We start from the raw sequence: 4,061 nt of genomic DNA, 5'->3' as shown, positions 1-4,061 counted from the left end.
TTCCAAATTTTGGCCGCTTAAAAAATTTCGTGATTCGAGTTAATGTACCCGCAAATTCAGAACCAAACTGAAAAACCCGAACTGAAAAGTCATTTTTTTCTGGGTATAATATAAGAGCAAGGTTACGTCGACCGCCGGCAGAAAGCAACGCCAGATCACCCAAGCAAAGTGGTGAATCCCGTCCATCACTAAATGCTACTCCCTCCGTCCTTGTTTAAGTGGACGTATAGGTTTAAACTAGGGATCATAATGTTCATGCAAAATTACCATAATACCCCTATAAATGTATCAGCCATGTGCAGGTTACAGTGCACATGCAAATAAAAAACCAAACACGTGGCAGCATACAAAAGGCCATCAAAGACCAGTACAGAAACTTCTAGGAACTCTTTGGGCGCTTCCAGGAACTCTTTGGCGCTCAGTGTGCCTGGAGATTCAAATTTTAACTCTCCACCAATGCTCCCACTACAAAAGACTCCACCTGCTTGTGAGGCATCCACTTGCTCCAATTGGTCCAAACTCCACAGCATCAATCGACTCCATCTTCCTCAGCCTACAATCCAGTACCTCTTCAACCAATGGCCATAGATCTAAATAAAGCACCAGATGAAGGAAGTGGACAGCTCTTACCTGACCTCAATGAAGAACCTCAGAGAGACGAAATCCACCATCTTCATGAAGATCAAGTTCATCTCTAAGAAGGAAATGAAGTCCATCAACTCCAAGGTCAAGTCCAGTATCTCTATGAAGGGGAACACAGCGCTATGCATGTCATAGATCTCAACGTTCCTGCTTGTGAGGGACAGCAACAAGATCCTGATACAGGTAATATCTCTCTTAATTCAATTCTTACAAGTCCTTGCTATTGGGGACATCCAATTGCCTACCCCTGTCCCTCCTTGTTGTAGTCCTTGCTGTTAGGAACGATCATCAACAACATGGATCTATCAACTTTCACAGTCCAAATGAACACAATGTATTTGACCTCAACTTACTAGCTTCAGATGACCTACAATGTGGAGATATCAATTTTGATGGTCCACATGACTACAATATATTCGAGCACAACTTACAAGCTTCTGATGGCCTACAAGATGGAGATATCATCTTTGATGGTCCACATGATTACGGCGTCTTTGACCTCAACCTACCAGCCTCAGAGCAGCAACAGATGCCGCCACGGAAGAGGCTGCATTTGGGTCCGGGAGCAGCCTCGCTGCCGTGCTGCCGTACTACACAGCATGGTGGCTCTCGGACGCGCGCGCCGTCCCGTCCAGCTGCATCCTGCTCCCGCCGGAGAGCCCCACGGCTGCGTGCAACTTCCTGCTCATGTGTGACGGCTGCTCTGCGCGAGAGCATGGTGGACGCGGGGTGCTCCCACCAGAGATCCCCACGGCTGCTCAGGGACCTGGTGGCCTACGCGGCTCGCCGCCTGGACCAGGCCACCGTGGGCGCCAAGGCCAAGGCCGGCGGCAGCGCGGAACGAATGAGGATGGGTGGGTGGGGAATGGAGGAGGATGGGTGCGGAATGGATGAGAATGGGTGGGGTGGGGAACGAATGAAACTAGTGCACGAGAGCAATTGAGCTACGGGTCTTTTTTTTCTCACGAATAAAAAAATCTTGAAATGTGTCCGCCAGCTGCCCATGCATGCGTCAGTTGAGGCACAGGCCTAGGTGACCAGTTAATATGAGAAAAATTTTAAACTCTAAACGTCCACTTAATCTTGGACGGAGGGAGTATGTGCAACGTGGAAGGAGATCTAAGCTGAGGAGCTAATAAATGAGGCGAGAAAGTGTATTTCGCCAGCAAAAGTGGGCCCCCGGTCTCCTCTCTCTTCTCACTACTACAAAACTGGATTAACCGAGGTGCTTTGGAATGGTCTCGGAGGCGGGCACAATAGAGATTAACCGAGGCGATCATCTTAACACAACCGCCTTGGTAAATACATTTATGGAGGCGGGCATATTATAACAACCGTCTCAGAAAATACAAGCCCATCCAGCCCATTATCGGCGTGATATTTGGGCCAGTAGATAAATAGCAGAGTTAGGGTTTTCACTCCTCATTCTCACTCCCTCTCTCTCCCAACCAGCGCCGCACTCCCTCTTTCTCCCTCACTTGGACGGCGCCAACGGGACGCCTCTGGCTTCTTCCTCCCTCCTTCCCTCTGATGCATCACCGCCCTCCCTACCTACTCCTCCACGCGCCGGTGGGCACGCGCGGCGCCCTTCCCTCTCCCTTCCTCTATCACTCCTGGCACGCGGCGGATCCGGCACCCTTCCCTTTCCTCCTCCTCCTGGATTTGGCGGGTGAGCGGCGGCGGCGTGGCCAGGGAGGCCATATCCGGTGGTGGATGGCGAGACGCGATGCCGAGGTACGCTGGATCAGGTTACGCATGGGGCCCTCCCCTTCCCTCCCTGCCTCTCATGTGCCTTCTGCTCGGTGCGAGGGGAACCGCGGCGGTGCCATGAGGTCTCGGCGACCAGATCAGGCACCCTCCCCTCACTATGTAAGAAAGTGTTATAGGAGACGCGGGTTAACTCCCACAGGAGACGCGATTTATTTACGTCTCCAATTTTGCGTCTCCGATGTGAAGTCATAGGAGGCGTTTTCCGCGTCTCCTATGAGAAGGGTCATTGGAGACGTGTTTTTAACAACCCGCGTCTCCAATGACCCCACACATAGGAGACGCAGGTTGTTAACCCGCATCTCCAATGACCCTCACATAGGAGACGCGGGTTCTTAACCCACGTCTCCTATGACTTCACATAGGAGACGTGGGTTGTTAACCAGTGTCTCCTATGATGAATTAAAAAAACAAAAAAAAGAAAAAATAGGTGATGAAAATTGACAAAAAAAAGGCCATATATACATCATAGTGCCTCTTCTTATCACACATACATACATCTGTCCATACATTTGTGCTCATACATACATCGCCGCCTCTAATCTGCTACCTTATTTCAGTAGTTCCTAACACTACTAATCTGAATTAGTACATAAGATGAACCTCATGCCATTCTATGAGAACTAAACCTTGACTTTTCACTTTGAGCCATGCTGGTGAATACTACTTACTGGATCATCTGATAGTTTGATCCAGAAGTCCAGCAGCATATGTCCCATAACCATCTCTGCAAAGAGCACCACAGCCTGAAAGAAAAGGGAGTAGCACTTAAACATCATTGTTCAACCTAAATAAAAGAATATAGATTATCAGTCAAGTGGAGAGATCAACAAGATTTAACCAAAAAAAAAGAGCTTCCCAGAATGCTATCTTTTTTTACTATGCAAATAAATAGGTAAAAGACATATCTTAATGAAATAAAAAGGAATAAGTGTCCAACTCAAACAACATTATTTATCACAATGCATTCACTTGTTTCCCTATTGTTGAATCAATCACTTACAAATGGGATCTTGGAGGCCTTGTCATTCACAGCGACGGGCACAATGAGAGCAGCAAAGAACTCGAGTCCTCCTCATAGCCACGCCAACACCTCATACTATCCTGCAGATTTCAACAAGAGAGATTTAGAAACAAAAATTAGCATCCATGATCTTGAACCTAGCTAATTCTGGAACTGATTCCGACTACTAGTTCAAATATTCAGTTATGATGAGCAACAAATTTAGCACAAAATAATCAAGGTTAACTGAACACACCATCAAAATGGAACAGTGAATATTCATTTCTAGGAAAGTTCAAATATTAAGTCCAGATACAATTAATCAGCACAGCGAACAACTTGATAAAGTTACACAAGTCCTGATGATCCAATGTCCATGTTATGAAAAGAGGTAAGTTGAAACTTCAGAATAACATGATGCAGTGCTAAAAATAACAAGGATATCCAAATTATGAAAAGAGGTAAGTTTATCTTCAAGTGTTGGAGCCTGCCACATCCAAGATAATGCCATGCTAAAAATAACAAGGATATCCAAATTATGAAAAGAGGTAAGTGAAAAAAAAACAGATCCCAACAGGAGCAAGAACTTCTAATGCAGCTTAAAATATGATTCTACTCAAAGTGATTGATAAACTGAATAAATGTATAA

General features: G+C 46.2%; 2 long non-coding RNA genes across 4 annotated transcripts; both read right to left on the bottom strand.

The window, feature by feature from the left end:
• Positions 1–218: 218 nt before the first annotated feature.
• Positions 219–1,175, bottom strand: LOC120639157. Of its 3 annotated transcripts, XR_005661297.1 has the most exons (4): positions 1,074–1,122; positions 996–1,009; positions 631–914; positions 219–553 (listed from the first exon to the last, which is right to left on the bottom strand). It is a non-coding gene; the product is annotated as an uncharacterized LOC120639157 (long non-coding RNA). The 3 variants fall into 3 exon arrangements; XR_005661296.1 differs by lacking the exon at positions 996–1,009 and having other exon boundaries at positions 1,074–1,175; XR_005661295.1 differs by having other exon boundaries at positions 996–1,169.
• A 1,801-nt stretch (positions 1,176–2,976) lies between these two features.
• LOC120712155 lies at positions 2,977–3,714 on the bottom strand. Its single transcript, XR_005690725.1, has 2 exons — positions 3,413–3,714; positions 2,977–3,155 (listed from the first exon to the last, which is right to left on the bottom strand). It is a non-coding gene; the product is annotated as an uncharacterized LOC120712155 (long non-coding RNA).
• Between the last annotated feature and the right edge of the window lie 347 nt (positions 3,715–4,061).

Source organism: Panicum virgatum, chromosome 6K (genome assembly GCF_016808335.1).
Source record: "Panicum virgatum strain AP13 chromosome 6K, P.virgatum_v5, whole genome shotgun sequence".
NCBI classification, from domain to species: domain Eukaryota; kingdom Viridiplantae; phylum Streptophyta; class Magnoliopsida; order Poales; family Poaceae; genus Panicum; species Panicum virgatum.
Note: the sequence above shows the minus strand (reverse complement) of the source record. Positions and strands in the feature narration are given on the sequence as shown.